Source organism: Peromyscus maniculatus, chromosome 22, assembly GCF_049852395.1.
Source record: "Peromyscus maniculatus bairdii isolate BWxNUB_F1_BW_parent chromosome 22, HU_Pman_BW_mat_3.1, whole genome shotgun sequence".
In the NCBI taxonomy this organism is placed as follows: domain Eukaryota; kingdom Metazoa; phylum Chordata; class Mammalia; order Rodentia; family Cricetidae; genus Peromyscus; species Peromyscus maniculatus.
The window spans coordinates 58,150,956-58,170,136 of NC_134873.1; positions in this window are offsets into that span (position 1 = coordinate 58,150,956).

Here is a 19,181-nt window from a genome sequence, read left to right on the forward strand (position 1 = left end):
GGATCTAAACTGACACGTAGCAGATATTTAACAATTGTCTCCAGCATAATTAATAACTTCGTTAACTTCCCACTTTAAGAATACTTGGCACATTTTTTCCTATTTATACTCCCTCTTTTAAAAAAATTATTATTTACTTTTAATTGTTGTCATTTATTTACTTTTAAACTTTAAAAATAATTTGTTTTTATTTTATTTGCATTGGTGTTTTGCCTGCATGCATGTCTGTGTAAAGGTATCAGATCTTGGAGTTACTGACAGTTGTTATCTGCTAGGTGGGTGCTGGGAACTGAACCTGGATCCTCTGGAAGAGCAGTCAGTGCTCTTAATGGCTCAGCCATCTCTTCAGCCTCTACCTTTAAGCTTTTTATTACTATTTTTCATATACATCTGCTTTTATGCTCCCCGATCCCTGCTCCCCACCCCTCTCTCTCTCTCTCTCTCTTTCTCTCTCTCTCTCTCTCTCTCTCTCTCTCTCTCTCTCTCTCTCTCTCTCTCTCTGTGGTGGGGTATGTGTATGTAGATAGAGGTCAAAGGGCAACTTTCACCTTTCACCAACAGGCCTTCTCCTTCCACTGCCGAGAAATCAGGATGGAACCCAAGTGGTCAGATTTGCATTGCGAACACTTCAAATCTACTGAGCCACCTCACCAGTGTATTTATTTATTTTTCATGTACATTTATCTGATCTTCTTTGTATGTAATCTTGTGTGTGTGTGTGTGTGTGTGTGTGTGTGTGTGTGTGTGTGTGTAGGTACCACAGAGTGCATGTGGATTTCAGAGGACAGCTTGATAGAACTTGCTCTTGCTATCTACCATGTTGGTCCTGGAGATTGAACTCAGGGTATTAAGCTCGACAGGAAGCCCTTTGCCTGAGGAAGCACCTTACCTGCCTCTCCCATATATGTTCCTTCTTACCCGACTAGATTTGCATTCCAACTGTCCCCTACCCATTGCAGTCATTACTCAGGCACTGTCAGAACAGCCCTGGTGGATCCCTTTCATACACAAAGCAACCTCCACAAACAGGGTAAGCCCTGCGTCCTCACCTCTGGTTGGGTTGAAATGGTCAGCTGGGACAGACTCTAGTGTTAGGCCAGATGGTTGAGTTCAGTGTGTGTGTGTGTGTGTGTGTGTGTGTGTGTGTGTGTGTGTGTGTGTTCCAAGTCTAGAAACTGGGACTTCTCTCTGTGCCCTGCTAGAGGCCCCTTGCCTCTGGAAGTTCATCTTTGCCCCATAAGCACAGGACTTATTTTTGCTAAGCAACCTTGAACTTCTCCCAAGGAGTGAGCTTTGTGACTACATTACAAATCTGCCCAAAAAACAAGAGGACGGTGATGAGGCCTTCTTCAGAGCTTGCTGGGAAATTATATGCTGTTTCTTCTCTATTCAATACCCAGTTATTAATATTCCTGCCAGAACTAGCAATGCCTTCCTTCTTTTCTCCCACGGGTGAGATCTTTTATCTCCTTTTTCTTTTCACTCCCTTTCCCCCTATTGTTACATACCTTGTTCTATTTATTACCTCCATTCCACTCAATGTCTGTCTCTTTCAGGCAATTGTCCTGAATTATTTAGTAGCTGTTCCATTTTCTTTCTGTCTGTTCATTCCATCTTGTGCTTTCTTTACTGGTTATCTTGTCTCAGTTCCTCTCTGGCTGCATGCACAACCCACTCAGCAGTCCTGCCATCTCTAAGCCACGTGGGAAAGCTGTGTTTGGACACCAGGTAGGAGCTACATAGTTCCAGCTGGTAGGCTGGGGAGGACCATGCCTCAGTAGCTTGCTTTGGGATGTAACAGATTCCATTATTTTTCCAGGAAGCACAGCAGGCAGTTTGTAGCTGGTAATGAAGATTCATTGCTCCGTCATTTTGTTAGACTGAACAGAATGTGAGTTCATTGTGTCCGCAGCTTTCAGACCTCCACTGAGCTCTACTCAATGTAGGTCTAGGTCAAGGTAAAAAGGGGAAGACTTTTGTTATTAAGAATTAATGTATTCTAACTTTCTGAGATTTCCGTGTCTGCTAACAGCCGCAAGGGTGCCCTTCAAGAGGAGAAAATCTTCTTACACACAGCTCCATACATTTTATACACCCACACACGTGACATCTAGAAAATGGTGACCTTAAGGTCACCCCTGTCCTTCCAGGACCTCCCTCATTCTTTCTTGTCGCCCTCCATGTAATCTGTGATGAAGGACAATGGCATAACATGGTTATGTAGAGAGTAAGAGATGCTAGGCACAGGGATGAAGTCCAAACCAAAGAGGAATAACACCAGGAGCGCTTTAGGCGAGGACAGTCCAGTGCAGGGAGATTTGTGGGCAGTGACAGGGCATCTTGATGATGCCTCGGGTTTTGATTTTCTGTTCTCCCACTTCAGAAATATGTTGGGCAAGAACTGGCAAAATGCCCTCTGATGGCTCGTTGTCTAAGTTTGAGGTGTTGCCCACCTCCACGGCACTGAGTGTTCTTAATGCCAACCTTATTGAAAGGCACCCAGAGCTCTGGTTTCGTCTATGGCCATTTCTAGCTCCTTAACTCAAAAGTGGAGGCTCCTTCTTCAACTAATATTCTCCCAGTTCCTACACGTAAATCAATAGGTAAGTCTCTGAAAATAAACAAAATCCAGTCTTGTGTCCCTACATGTACAACCAAGTCTCTGCTCTTAAAAATATACTATTTCTTTTATTTTGTACATATATAATTACACCATGTGATCCTTTTTTTCTTCCCTCCAAATCCCTCCATATACCCTTCCTTACTCTCTTTCAAATTCATGACCTCTTTTTTCATTAACTGTTGTTATACACACACACACACACACACACACACACACACACACACACACACACACACACTTACTTATAAGTAAATAAGAAAATCCTGCTCATTCTACATAATGTTACTCATACATATGTTTTCAGGGATGGCCATTTGGTACTGGATAGCCAGTTAGTGTGCTCTTCCCTAAGGAAGACTGTTTCTCCCACTTTCGGCATTCCTTAGTTTCCTGAAGTTCTTTATGCAGGGTTGGGACCTGCTAGGCTGCCCATTCCCTTCCATATAGTGTGTCTATTGGTGTTGTCCTTGTTCAGCTCATGTCTAGGCACTCATGTTGGTGAGACGTTATGGGTGTAGTGATATAATCTCACAGCAAACCCCCTTTTCCGATGGCTCTTACAGTCTTTCCAGTCCCTCTTCTGAATGATACCCGAGCCTTAGGTGTGGGAGCTGACGTAGCTATCTGCCTGTTAGTATGGAAGATAATGTGTTATGGTTCAGTGTTCACTAAACTGTGGTTGCTTTGGAACATTAGAGCCATGCGATAGTGCATATTGGGTAAAAATGGATTGAAGCTAATGTAAACAGAGATGGCACTGGGAAAAGCTAAGCTTAATACTGTTTTTTCATTACAGCACTTGAGCAAATCTCCTCTATAGCAGGCTGAGTTAATGGTGTTGGCGGCGGAAGGACCACCAAGTGGAGTTCTTAGAAAGACGGCAGTGTGGACACGGGGAAGCACTACACAAGAGATGCAAATGAGGTTGTTTGAGGGAGCAAAGGATTACTTTTTAACTGGGGAAACCGAGACCTCCAGAGAGAACGTTGCAGTTGAACTGAGCCCTAAATGGTAGATGGGATTTTGGATTGGAGTTCTCAAAGGGAAGGAGAAGTCTCCCCAAAATAAAATCAAAGAGCAGGAAACTGGAGCCTCATATGTAAGAGATCAAATGTGATAGGTTTAATCACATAATAAATTCCTGAAAAGTCAGTACTTTGGTAGTGCTGGTAAGGTTGTTAAGACACTCAAGCTTTGTTTTAGAGGTGTGAGCTTATTTTTGTTATAACAGAAATAATAAAAACTTATTCTTATAGTTTAAAAATACCCCCTCTAGGAACAATGACGATCATAATTTAAAATATCAGGTATTTTTGGAGAGATTTAGTAGCTTGTATGTTTGAGAAAAATCTTACATCACACTGATCTTTTAGTTTCTATCTGAAGGAAGTGGGGAATGGACATAATGACTGGATTATTATGGTCATCAAACACATATTCCACTCAGAATGTTTAGCATAGCATTTAACATATGGAAATGTGTATATAAACACATAGGTTGCAGTTGTTTGTGTTACTACTTTTCTGTGAAGAAAGAAAAGTATGAACAAAAACTATGGATGCTTTCAGACAACATAAACAAGGGGCACTTCTGGCTGTTTCTACCACTATGTGTTAATTCTTCTATTTTTAGGTTTCCTTACACCCAGATATGCATGTAAACTGATGAGAACATAAAACAGAAGCCGAATCTGAGAATATGTTTGCTGGAGACAAAGACGCTAGAAGAGTGAAACTTCCGCTTCTTTACCTTCTAAGTGAGTACCCTTGCCTAACAGCTGCAGGTGACACCAGGGCAGATGCTCAGGAAAGGCATCCAGACACCAGGACTGACCAGCTCATCATCCTTCTTACATGTCACCCCAGTTTCTGCTATAAGTGCTTTGAAAGCCTAATATCAGCTGGGTGGTACGATTACCCGGGACTCTTCCCATGACGCTGTTTTCTCTCCTAGCTTCCAGCTACGAGTCCATAAGATAAACTTCTCTCTAAACTCAACCTTGTCGTCCATGACTTTAGTTCCTTGCATTCTCTAAACAAGGATCTAAAAACCACTGGCTTAGGATTGCTTTGGTGGCCACTGAGTTTTCTGGAATCCTAAGGCAAGGAAGGCTTGGTCACTTTCAAAGGCATCCCTGGATTGTACATCTTAAATATGCAAATTTAATCAAATGTCTTTTGGACATTTACTTTTGACAATATCTGTCATCCTTAAAGAGTTTATCATAAGTTGGTCATTGTTCAATAACTATATTCCTACAATACACCACACACACACACACACACACACACACACACACACACACACACACACACTTATTATGAATCTGATATTGTAAAGACTAAATCATTATGGTCCATTTTCATTGTGAGGAGTGTTTAGAGCTCATGAATGAATCAGATAAGCTGGAGGCACTAGTTACCTGCCTTCCTTAGCTAACAGCTGGAGATGGCTTACCTGGGCTGATTTTAGTTTATCTTAGGGTTAAAAAGTTACAGTCTACTATCTGACTAAGCCAAGTATCAGAAAAGTTGAGAAGCTCTCCAGCCCCAGAGAATGGGGAGTTTGGGATGGGAGGATGGGAGCTATGCTTGTCAAGCAGGGACTATCCTATCTTCCTCAAGAACTAGTGCTGTGGGACGGTCTGTATGTCAAATTGCTCTGATTGGTCAATAAATAAAACACTGTTTGGCCAGTGGCCAGGCAGGAAGTAGGTGGGACAAGGAGAGAGGAGAATTAGGGGAAGCAGAAGGCTGAGGCGGAGAGACACTGCAGCCGCCGCCATGACCAGCAGCATGTGAAGACGCCGGTAAGCCACCAGCCACGTGGCAAGGTATAGATTTATGGAAATGGATTAATTTAAGCTATAAACACAGTTAGCAAGAAGCCTGCCACGGCCATACAGTTTATAAGCAATATAAGTCTCTGTGTTTACTTGGTTGGGTCTGAGCGGCTGTGGGACTGGCGGGTGACAAAGATTTGTCCTGACTGTGGGCAAGGCGGAAAACTCTAGCTACAAACTAGGCCAAGGTGGAACTCAGGAGGCAAGGGAATGTGTGTAGGAATATCAAAACCACTGGTTTGCTCCACCTAGTCAGTTTTGCCGTTTGTCTAGGTTAATGGCTAGCTTCTGGAGAACGAAAACTAGATCTCTCTTCGCTACTCGGAAAGTCTAAAATTTTTATTATGAAGTGAGGATCTTTGTTCCTCACATATTAAGGTCACGTGGCACACAATTTACAAATAATAATAATACCCCGTCTGTAAATTCTAAAACAATAATTGATTATCATGGGATGTTTTCATTGAATGTTGTTGAATTCTTTTATCTGCTTCTGGTGAAGAAAGGTGATTCCAACATGAATGAATATTTGGTTGAAAATTTTCTTTAGATTAAAGAAAAAGATGGAAGTTAATACCAGGAAATTGAACATGGGGACACATTTATCACGTGAGAGACTTGTTTTTTTTAATCAAATAAGGATTTTCAGCATTAGAAAATATTTCTTGAATTTTTGTGCTGTCATGTTGTCATGTGATAGGTACAGCATGAACTCTTTTTTTTTTTTTTTTTTTTTTTTTTTTTTTTTTTTTTTTTTTTTTTTGGTTTTTCGAGACAGGGTTTCTCTGTGTAGCTTTGCGCCTTTCCTGGAGCTCACTTGGTAGCCCAGGCTGGCCTCGAACTCACAGAGATCCGCCTGGCTCTGCCTCCCGAGTGCTGGGATTAAAGGCGTGCGCCACCACCGCCCGGCAACAGCATGAACTCTTAAGTTAAATGTACATCAATACTACTGTCCCTACCACTTTAAAAAGTCTAGATTATAGCAGGACCATATACCAAACCCTGAATATAGTGTTTCTTGACTTCTGTAGTACAGATACTCCTCCCATAACCCATTTCAACAATAGTAAATTACAAACTAGAAAGTATTGCATTTTGAGGGTTTTGTTTTGCTATAACTTATTTAGTTGTGGGAATTTACATAACTTAATTTTAAAGGATGACTGTGTTTAACTGATTTAATTGATTTGGACAATTCGTCAAAAGTGAACAGTGAGGTATGGAAGCCGATCAGACACTGCTGATGTTGAGTGTGGAGGGTTCTCAGTAAAACTGAATTTTACAAGGGAGCAAGCACACAGGCATAGATGGGTGAGGAATCTGCTTCCTTGAGCAAAGACTCTTTGTCATGTAGATGTGATAGGTTTCCTAAAGATAGTGGTGTAGAAAAAACATTCCCCTTGACAAGATGCAGGAACAGCCAATTCTCCTGCTTCCACCCCCCCCCCAACCCCATGCCTTCTTGCATAGTGATGGAAGAGTGTTCAGCTTGAGTTTTTCAGCTCAAGCATGCCTCCACTGGAGCCATTTTAATTTGATTCTAGAACATTCTTCCATCCTGCCTGCTTTAATTTCTCCACAGCATGTTACAATAACATTTCTCAGCTTATGCTTTTACTATTTGGCATCAGCAAGTATAAAGCAAATGAATGCTGTGTTTCACAGATAGACACATTAGTAGGCAGTAGGTAAAAATGCCATAACTGGTCATTATGTCAGGGGATACTTTGACAGGCTTTAAGTTTCTGGAGCAATTTCACGTGTGGAAAATTTAGTCAATTCACCAGCATGACAATTTTGCTTAATGGTTAATTTGTAGCTTTAATTTATGTTACCAAAATAATTGTCTCTAGAAAATATCAATGATAGCCTGCCACGTTTCATTTTTAGGACTGTCTCTAGAATTCTGTATGTAAATGAGGAGCATCTGACTTGAGGTTATCCTTTTTTCAGTTTGATACTTCTGGTAGGGTTATGACTAGTTTTCTTTCTGGAACCCCTGAGGAACTCTGGCCAACAGAGAAGAATTTTTTTTCAAACCATTTTTAAGGGATAGAAATGAAATTGTCTACATACCAACCACATCACCAGCTGAGGTTAAAGTTAATTCCAATTACTAAGAATGGCACCCAGGACAGCTGCCATTCAGGTGTGGCTACCCATAGATATTTAAGTAGTGTAAAGATTAAAGATTGGTCTTCAAGTTCAAATACCTCTGTTCCTCCCAGAATGCTCTTCAAAATGAGGCAGGCTCGATAGGCAGACCAGCATCCACAGAATATGTCCACTGAACTTGGCTGAGCTGATTTCCACTTTTGCTTCTTCAAATGTACTTGTGTTTCCAATGTAAGATTTCTTTTCTCTTAGCCTGTTGTTACAAAGGCTCTTCTACAATAGCATTCCAGAGCAAGGCACTCATTGTGATGATGTCACTGACAGTTGTTTGTGCCCCTTTATATCATCAGAGGGTCTTTTCTTGTCCCTCTTCACATATTATGCAGATGTAAACATTATCCCTCCTTCTAGAGGTTAATGTGGATGGTGAAATCCCATGATCCCAAAGGTGGTTTTGAGATTTTCACGAGAGATAATGCCTGCATCATTTATAGAATGCAACAGAGATGGGTTTGCTGAACACCTCACAGAGACGGAGAAAACTAGGACAAGTGTATGCCTAATCACTTTCCAGTGAAACAGAAACGCTACTTTTTTCAAATGGTCCTCTGAGAAGGACACGCTGAATGTCCTTAAAAATATAGCTTTCGGGTTACCAAATTAAAATTGAATGATTTTGTCTCTACAGCCACAAAGCATGTCATATGTTGGGATCTTGCTATACTTCCTTCTCTTTCTCTCTCTCTCCCTCTCTCCCTTCCTCCCTCCCTCTCTCCCTCTCTTCCTCTCTTCCTTCCTCCATCCCCTCTTTTCTCCTTCCCTCTTCTCTTTTCCTCCTCCTCACTCCACCTCTTTCACTCTTCCCTTCCTCCCTCCCTTCTTCCTTTCCTTTCTTTCTTCTTTCCTCTCTCCCTTCTTTCCATATTTTCCTCATTAAGTGAGTGGATCTCCTATTGCCAGTTCAGTAGCTTTTGGACAATAGAACATTTGTTAAAAACAAATATGCCTAATGTTCTCTCTGTGACTCATAAGGTGGGGCAGAGGGTAAATAAAATACACGATGATGTACGAATGCTGGACTCAACTATTAACTCATCTCCCCAAAGAATTTTTCTCTGTTCTCTTACCCATGACCTTTTGCAAGGGTCAAGCACTGGCCACTATAAAAGTGAAGAGTATCGAAGGCTTAAATGAGTCTGTGTTCATCTGTCTTCACAACCACAGCACAACTGTTTCTCATGAATAGTCTTACAATGACTTGCTAATTCTTTTACACACTTGCATTGCTAGCTGCTAGAATTCACTCTACAGCATCTAGTTTACATCAAGCATTTTTTTTAACACAAACTGGATCACATCACAACACGTTTACATGAAATGAAATCCAAACACCTTTCCTTGGCTTCCCAAGCCCTCCATGACCTGCTGCCCACTGGGACTTCCTGTTTCCCATCTCTCATCCATCCCACTTTGTGTCTGAGCGACCATGCTTCAGCTACCATACAATTCTTTTTGTAGTCTACCCAAGTAGCCTCTGCATGCAGCATTTTCCTATTTCTTCCCAGGACACTTTATTCTCTTGGCCACATACATGGCCTGGTCACTCTTGTCGCTCAGATCTCAGTATAAATGTCACTTTAGCACAGAAGCTCGCCTTGACACCTTGAATATATTAGCTGACCAAATTATCTTTCTTGTATATGTTTTTAATTATAATGTTTATGAAGTGTGTGTGTGTGTGTGTGTGTGTGTGTGTGTGTGTGTGTGTGTGTGTGATGAATGACAGCATACATGTGTACCATGACACAAATGGAGAGAACAGAGGAAAGCTTATGGATCCCGAGGAATAAGTTTGGGAAGTTGAGCCACCACACAGGCCCACCTCACCATAATTCAATTCTTTGCAAAGCTCTGCACATTATTAGATTTTGTTTTTGTTTATGTGTTTGTTTTTGTTTGTTGTTTATGAATGATTGCTTCTCTCTGACAAGAGTAGACTCCAAAGCCATGAGGGAATTTAAATGCAATTCTGGGAATGTGAAGGATCTTTTCTGTCTTGCCATTACCACACCCTCAGAGCTTAGAGTGGTGTGCGGGACATATAGAAATAAAACACATTTGGCAAATGAATAAATATGTGCAAGAATTGCAAGTATGTCATGTAGATGGGGAAATCTGTCACTGACATGCCTCATGGCCTCGCTTCCTTCATTACTTAGCTTCCATTCTATTACCATGACACTCTGCCTACATAGGCCTGTGCTGAGAGCAGATAATAAATGGTGCTTCTTGTAATTTTAATTTATATTTTCCCATTATGAATAAGTATCTTATTCCTCTTCTAAGGACTAATACCTTTTACTATGAATTCTGATTCTATTTTTTCACCATTATTATTTTGTTTCAATTTATAATATTAGAGAGTTCATTCTATGTAATATGTATTATTACAGATGTCTTCTCCAGTTTATAACTGGCTTTTGCATTATCTTGGGGGTAACTCTGCAATGTTGGATAAGTTCACCCATGTACCCATTCTTATTATCCATGGAGTCAAACACGAGTAGAGAGAAGCAGACAATCAGGCCAGCAGCTTCTGCTTCAAACCTATGGTCAGAACGAGATATGTCCTTGGTCCAGCCTTGCTATATGCTACCACATTCAACCCTTCCTAAGACTTACCGTTTGCTACATTTCAATGCCTTTGAAATAAAAATGAACATTTCAATATGTGGCAGTGTCTGTCATCAGGACAAGCGTTGTGGCATTAGGACTTGTCCCCATTCCTGGGACTCAGCTCTACTGTGAGGCAGTTCTCTCTCTGCTCAGTCAAGATACCCTGGGAGAATCATTTGAAGAAAGATTCTGAGTCCTGCTTCTGGCTTGAAAACTTTCCATTAACACTTTCTGGAAGAAAAAGCACCAGCATTAACATTGCAGAAAGGGTGTCTGTATTCACACTCTCTAATCCTCATCTTATGCTCTAATTGTTTCCATGGAAATCTTAAAGTAATATATTCACAGAGCTGAAAAAAATAAAAACAGCTCTAATGTCTGCAGTAAGTCTCCTTTGCATCTCTGTCCTGCTGGGTACGTTTCATTGTACAGATGTGCCATGGTTTGTGTAACTGGCCCTTATATGCAAAGATTTAAATAAATAGTTGTTACAGAAAGTGTGAAGCAACTTGTGTGTGTGTGTGTGTGTGTGAGTGTGTGTGTGTAAGAAAAATCCTTCCAAATGAAGTTCCTGGTCAAAGGAAACATTAGATGTGAGTGAAACTATGTCCTCTAAAAACCACTTTAACAAGAGAGATTCAGAAATGGCCTTTGTTGTAAATTAGACCTTTGGAGATACAATGAAGGTAAGATGAGGCCGTACTACCTTAAGCTGCTCTCCATCCAATGGCTAGTGTCCTTACAAAAAGGAAAAATTGGATGGCAATGTACAGGGAAGAACGCCATGTGCAACCGGAGGCAGAAGGGGAATGCCATGGGCTTCCAGCAACTAGGAGAAGCTGTCAACAGACAAGGCAGATTTCTTCCCCAGAGCCTGTTCAATGGCTCCGATGATTCCTTCAATTTGAGCTTGCAGTGTCTATGACGTAAGGAATGAATTCTGCTTATCTTAAACCCCACCACGTTGTGATGCTTTGTTACGGGCAATGCATTTGTAATTTGATTACTATCCCCATATTCCTGTGCTGATCTTGGTGCCGTGCCAACCCCTCGTCAGTAAAGCGTGGCCATGAGTGCCATCTTACCCTCTTCAGCAGAGGGTATGAAAGCGTGGCCGTGAGTGCCATCTTACCCTCATTGGCAGAGGGTATGATGATACTTCTGTATTGCTGCCCGTCTGACAATGAATAATAAATGGCGCCCCATATAGTTTGAAATTTAATTTTCCTTTCACAAGTAATTATCTTCTAACTTGTTTCAGGGCTGTTAACATATCCTCCCATGATTTCTGTTTATGTCCTTTGCTATTTTTGTTCAATTATTGTCATTTTGTTTCACTTTATGATATTATTAGAGAATTGATTCTATATGGTATGTATTGGTGCAGCTTTCTTCTTTGAGTCATCATTTTTATTTTGAAATACTCATTTGCTAAACTGTTGTTTCAATTAATTTATCATTCTTTTGTGTGGTGTCAGGAATTTGAATAACAGAAAAGTTGCCCCAGGAGTGGAGAATGTCTTTTCTCTCCTTTCTTCATCAAGAAGTTCATTGGGAATCTTAAAAGGATAAAGTTGGATCCAACTTTATCCGTTTCCAGATGGTACAAAGTTGATTTCGACACCATTTATTCTTGAAATGTTACCTTTATGATATACTGAGTTCTTGTATATATTTGGTTCTATTTCTGGAAATTCTATTCTGTTACATTGGCCTGCCTTTCTATCCATGTGCCAATAGAAACTGGTCTTGATTTTCAAAGTTCCATGAAATGTTTCAGTGCACTGGTAGGTGAGTCAGTTTTAATCCCTACTTGCTCCGATAAAAATCATTCCACTTAAGTCCACCACCACCACCACCCTAGCCCCAGTTCAAATTCCTCTCCCTTGGGTTATGTGCGTCACGCACACTGGTGTGACACGGCAGTGGAGCCTTATGCGCGTTTTGATTTTTAGTTTTCACTCTGCCTCAATAGGTAGAAGGTCGTATTTCCTCCATTTAAGAGATGTAGAGGTGTTACATAATTAACCAGTACTCAACGTGTTGAAGATACACCATTATAAAGGCCATAAGGAAAAAAAAAAATACTGAATACTGTGATTTTAGCCTAGGCTGAAAATGAACCCAGTTTACAGTACGTGCACTCTGCCTCCTGGCAGAATCTCAGGAAAGGATTCAGATTTAATCATCCCATCCTCCGATGCGAAGCCCTCTATCGTTTAATATGCACACATCACAGGTTTCAAATTTTGCTGCTGAAATTCAGTCTTCAACAAAAGAGCCTAGCTGTCTCTCTGACTTGAAATGTGTTCTAAGATGTGAGAGAAAAAAAAACCTCTATTGAAACCCATAAAGCATCTCCAGGAAATGCCGGCTTAACCCATACAGCCAATTCTCTTCATGAATTCAATTTGTGTTATTTGGTTGAAGAGACTGTTTCCTGAGCCCTGACACAAGCAAGCTCTGGGGTCTGACACCCGGTCCACAGTTTCAGAGGAAAACTAGGCAGGAAAAAAATCATGTAATTGACATCATTTGTTAGGTTTGTCAGGCTTTGCCTGACTCCGAGTCTCTGTGTGCCTTTCCCCAGAGCAGAAAGCCTGACCAGAACTCTGGCCCTTGGCCCTTCTCTAGTCCTTAAATTAAGGTGCTCCCTCCCCAACCCGTAGTGATGAGTGGTGTTGTGGGGGGCAGAGCTCAGCTCTGAATGAGACTGTGCCTGGAAAATGTGCCCTTTGTTTCTGAGACCCAGTCCAGTGCTTTGATCCTGGCACGGAAACCCAGTTCTTGATGCCTAAGTCCCAGACTGCCTCTTGTGCTTCCGTTGCCCAGTTCTTCAGACAATAGCATCTCTCCTGTGAATGTGGGGTATGAAAGCTGTCACGGGGGCCTTCCTGTGCATTGCAGGATTTATAGCATCACCCTCAGCTTCTACTCACTGAGCAGCACTAGCATCCCTACTTCAGTCATTCCAAACTACAATGTCTCCACACAGTGCCAGCGTTACTTGGGGAGATGGCAAAATGCCACTGGTTAATAATCTATGTTTTCATTGACTCCAAAGGTCCAACACACTGTTCTTGTTTTCCAGTGTAGCTGCCAGGAACTGCCATGAAGCTTTACTAACCTCAATGATGCCCAATAAAAACATAATGTGAGTTTCAAATGGGAGACAGCAAATTGATTAAAAATTTTCCAATAGATACATGGTCAAAGTAAAAGCCCACAGGTGGATCCAGTTTTAAGGCTATACTTTAGACAATTTGTCTAACTTAGTTTATCCACATCTATTGTAATCTTTGACATTTAGTATGTACCAACACTTAACAGCATGGCTCTGTTTGAAATAGCTAATTTTTAAATGCTCAGTAGCCCTAGATGGTCAGTGGCTATGATATTGTACTGGTCTAGATTTCCGAACTGCTCCTTCTTTTTAATTCTCTGAGAATCAGAATGCTGTTGCAATATAAGGACGGGTTAAACTATTTCTGTAACTCCGATGTTATGAGCCTGAAATAATTATTTACTCTCTTAGGCTGCTAGTTTTCATTTCTACACTAGGGAAATCATAATAGATGCTCTTTAAAGGGAGGTGGTTTTGTCTTCCGTGTCTCTCCTATCATCAGAGAGAACTTCACTATTTGGTTCCCCTAGGACTAGCTTGAAAAAGCACACATGCCCCATCCATTATCACCATGCCCTGTGCCTAATTGAATACTCCACATGAATGCAAAAGACTGTATCATTCCAGGGAATCCAAGTTCATCTCCACTTGGTCCTGTCTCGATGCTGTTAATTAAGCCATGATTAGTTGTGTCTGGGGAAATGACAATTAGAAAAACAAACACTCAGCCCTCTCAGGTTCTTTTTCTTAATCTCAACTGAACTCATCCTACTCTTTCTGGAAGACAAATAACAGAAGGTAGAATATAACATTCCTGAATGCATTCTGCCCACCAAGAAGGACCACTCACTAGCCTAGGTCATTAGTGTGTGATAACATGTTGCCTGCAGCTGTCATTTGCTGAGACAAATTTGATATTTTGGCTAATGTTCAGAAGGAAGCAAATGGCTATTAAAGACCCATTTTGTATCCCAATAGGTTGGGTACATAACAGAAATAAAGATATTGTCATGAGGAAGACAGTGCAAAGTAGACAGCATATGTATTGCATTTCCTTGTACATGTTTAGCTCAGAACTCACACTCAAGGCTCCTGTGCATGATGGCAAACACGGTTTCTGTGTCTTCAAAGTCTTACTGCTGTAAGAGAATCTCTTCTCCTTGTTCACCCTCATTTTAACTGATGTGAAAATGCATTACGCAATACAAGGTGCTAATGAAAACTCTGTTACAGGGCCCGAGTAGTCTTTAGGCTTCATAGATGGTAAAGCTTTTCTGGATCACCATGAGGTTATCAGGAGAAAGCACTCAGGATTAGTTGAATGATATATTCAAAGTGTCTCTGGTGTGACAGGCACTGGAGTTAGCCAGATGATTAAAGGATAGTTTCTGCTCTCAAGGATTTCATGCTTAAAGAGGAACCAGCGTGCAAGTAAATGATCACAAGATGGACTATTCCAAAGGAAAAGACTGGAATATTCAGGACCCTTGGAGCTCAAACAAAGTTGCAATTTTTCATTCCACCCATTTATTGAACAACAACTATGAGCCACACAGGTGAGATATGGGGAGGAAAAATGGCATTAAAAATAAATTAAAAGATCAAAGGGGAGAGAGTTATACATTCTGGATTTCTTTCCTTGTAAAATTGTTTCTTTTCCAGGGAAGCAAGCGAGTTAGAAATCTTTTGATCTTTGTTATATCATAGAAGTGTTTCTTATATTTTTCTTACTTTTTCTAACTGCTACTTGCCTTTGATTCTGAACGTGAGTGTGTCCAATTAAAGCAGACAAATCCAATGGAAGACAGAACAACTTTCCAGATGATTTTCAGCTATGATAGATATTCACTTCCTTCACCAAATTAATGACTAGGGGCCTCTAGCTGAGAGTTTCTGTATGTATGTATTTGGTGACTCATTTTTCAGTTAAAGTGTTATACAATACACTTAAGCCTGTATCTGTTCTAAAGCTGTTGTTTTTTAATTCTTGCTAAACTAAAATGTTCTCCCTTGCAGGGTCTTAGAATCTTCACCGTATATAACAGTAATAATTGCACAGTAGGAATGTTGCATGTTTTAGAAAAGGATTTCATCCCAGATGAAGTCTTTTCACAGCAAGCATTTCCCCTTTGAATTTCTTTCAAGTTAGTTTCTTAGTTCCATAAAGCTGAAGCATTTTTATACTATCATTTTTTTTCTCATTTTATAGATAGGTCAACAGAACACCAAGGATTAAGTGGTTTGACTGAGGTCATACAGAAAAGCATTTCTTCAAAGCCAGTACTACATCTCCAGTTTTCTCAGTCTTTAAGCCTAATCCCAAAATTTCTTCTTGGTTTTCCTAAAATTTATTCAATTTTACTGTCCTTCTTTCTGTAACGTTCTAGGCTTCAAATATGCCAACTTCATTCCTATTCACGTCTTAGTTGAGGAACTTCACAGCGGTGGGTAATCAGTCTTCACTGAACATTTATTAGGTATGGAGTGACTACAAAATAAGACAGCAAAATTGCTCCCTCAGAAACTTCAAGTAGAAATATTGATATATAAGATCATTTTAACATTGTATGGAATTGCTATGATAGTATAAAAACCTATTAGTGTTCCGACCAATGTAAGGATTATTAGTCAGAATACACTATGAAGGAATTCCATCTTTGAACCTACAGTCAGTGTATTTGACTTGAGGACAGAGAAAAACACCAAGATAGCAGAGTAGATATGCCACAACTGTGCTTACATAGGTAGAGTTTTCTGCTCTGTAACAGGAGTGTCAAGTTAACATGGGAAGAAGAGAACAGTTTTTAAATAAATGGTTCTCAGTTACATGGTTGTTCACAGAGGAAACAAATATACTTGACCCTTATGCCAATCACTCGTAAGGAGAGTTGTTATGACCCTTAGTCCTAAATGGAAAAGGCAAAGCTATGACAAACCTAGCTGACCCAGGAGAGTGACTTCATTCCATTGTAACAACAATAATTTTAAAGCTAGAACAGTAAAGCATTAACCACCAAAGTGATGGTTAAAATGGTCTTTATTGAAATCCAGAACTTTTCTCCATCAAAGATGATTATGAATAAAAAGAACAAGCATCCTCAAAAAAAAGAAGAAGCAGTCTTTCAGAAATAGCAAGTACACCACAACTCTGTCTGACAAAAACTCTTTGAAATATATAGTTTTAAAAAGAGAAAAATAAACTGCAAATAAAATGATCAAAAGTCTTTAAGACAGTGCACATAGCTGGCAAGCAGAGGAAAATGTGTTTAAAATAAGGGGTGTAGTGGTGTGTGGTTTTACTCCAAGTACTCCAGAGACTGAGGCAGTTCAGGGTCAGCCTGGGCTACATAGCAATATGCTATGTCAAAATCTGCTGAGTGTTATCAGTCATCCAGAAAATGCAAGCCAAAGCAAAATGGAGTGTCAAACCAGCAGGTGTGAAAACATTACAACTTGATGAGAAAATAGTGTAACTCAAACACTGTGGTAGATGATAGTGTAAATTAATAACATTGTACTAGAGAACCCTTACAGTATCCACCTGTTGGCATATGTAGACACATGAATCAACAGACATGCAAAAATACATTCATGAGAGCTGTCCTAACAATAGCCCAAGCCATAAGCATTCTAAAAGCGTGTAAGTGAAATAGAATGTTCACAGGATGAAATGGACCAAAGCAACAAAAAGGATGATGCTTCTGTGGAAGATCAATGGCACTCACAAATATACTATAGAGAAAAATAATTCCAAAGAGAAGTAATGCAATTTCTTTTATTCCATTTACATGAAGTTTTAAAAATAGATCAATACTAATAGGAGGCCAACTCTGGTCTTCTTTGTATACGTGCATGGATAGTGAGCAGTGAGCAAGAAAATCTAGAAAATGTTGAGTGTTGGGAATGTTTTCCATCTTTCTCTTAGTGGTAACTATAGGTGTGTGTACACATATAAAATTCACCAAATTACATCCTTCAGATTAGCGTGTTAAGTTGTGTGTTGTTTGATAGAGAGAATAATGGTCCCTTTGAGATGTCAACATCCTCTGCTGGGAACTTGGGAAGGGAAGTTTTGGAGATGTAAGTTCAAAGATATTTAGATGGGGAAATTATCCTGGACTTTCCCCAGTAGGTCCAGTCCAACCACACTGGTTCTTAAAAGTGGAGAAGGATAAGAGATAGTCCATGAGAATTCAATCCAGCACTGAAGACCCTGAGGATGGAGAAAGGAGGCCATGAGCCAAGAGATATGGGCAGCTTACAAAGTGAAAAAGCCAAGGAAACAGACTCCTGGAACTTATGGGCAGTAGTGTCCTCCAGATAACATCTTTGTGTCATGTCAGTGAGACTCATGAGCCACAGGAGTAGAAAACAACATATTTGCTTCTGGAAGCCAGTGAGCTTGGATAATCCGTGGCAGCAACAATAGAAAATTAATACATCCTCCCAAATCAGAAAAACAAAATGTCCAAAGCTCTTAAAAGCAATGCTTACCTGCTTTCCTTACACCTGGAGTACCCATAAAACTCTATTTATACAGCTGTTTACTTTATTATAACTTATATCCCTATCAGATCATGCGAGGAGGTCTATATCCTCTTCATACAGTACAGATGCCTGGCACCAAGCATATGTGCGTTTTATAGACTAGGTGTTCTACGCATGTTTGGTAAATTAAATTAAATTGAGCCATTTATGTGCATGAGAAGTAGGGACTAGGACAGACGCAATTGCACTAATGTGCTCTCGCAGCCTGCTTAGCAAGCTCTCCCTGCAAAGACACATTAACGTGAGTGGCTCTGAATAATGAGACTGAGGTTGTTTAAAGCAGCAGGCTGGCATCCGATGAAACATTTCCATATCATTCTAGATTAAATAAAACATTTACCATTTCATGCTTTCTTTCCTGGTAATTCTGCCTTGTCCTTCACGTTGGTGATTTGTTCCACATGGCCACTCATTTGGGATAATAGCAGGCCAAGAGGCGTGACAAATGAGACAGGGCCATACCTGATCACCAATATTCCATTACGCTTCCCGGAGCTGTGGGCTTGGTAAAACTGTCACTGTCTTAAAACAAAGGTATTGTGCTGGAGCTTCCATTTTAGGGATTCGGTGACTGTGGCAGCGGTGACCAAATTATGTAGCAAGTCGAGACACATGGCTATAAAGCGAGGCTACATTCAAGAAGAACTGTGTGTGTGTGTGTGTGTGTGTGTCCAGTCCAACCACAAAAATATTTTTTCAGCACGTGTATGCACGGTCCCGTAATACAAACTGTGGAGGCCATGAGGAAGGGAAGACAGACACTCTAGATTTCAAAGGAGGATCATGCAGTGGATAGATAAGATAAAACATTTAAGAAAAACACCCTAGGAATGAGACCCAAACATAGTCTAACACTTCAGAGGAGAGTGGCAGGATTTCACCAAGAAGGCTTTGGGGAGTTGGCAGAAATAAAAGTAGGGGTGAAATCTGAGCATCACAGAAGGCACGTTCAGGATGCGTGGAGCATCTAGGAACAATTCCCAGCCCCGCGTGTATACAGTGAGGAGCTCAACTTCTAGCACTATTGACATTCTGCACTTCACTGTTAGGAGGCTGTCTAGGGAACTGTGGGGTAGTTCTCAGTACCTCTAATCTCTACCGGTGATTCCACTCACCATCAGATTTAAGGCAGCCATATGTCCTCTGAGGGACAAACTGTTCCCAGCTGAGATCTACTCTTCTAGAGGGACGGTCATAAGCAGGGAGACACGGGCGTTACCTGCCATGTGGACAAATCCAGAATTTTATTGCA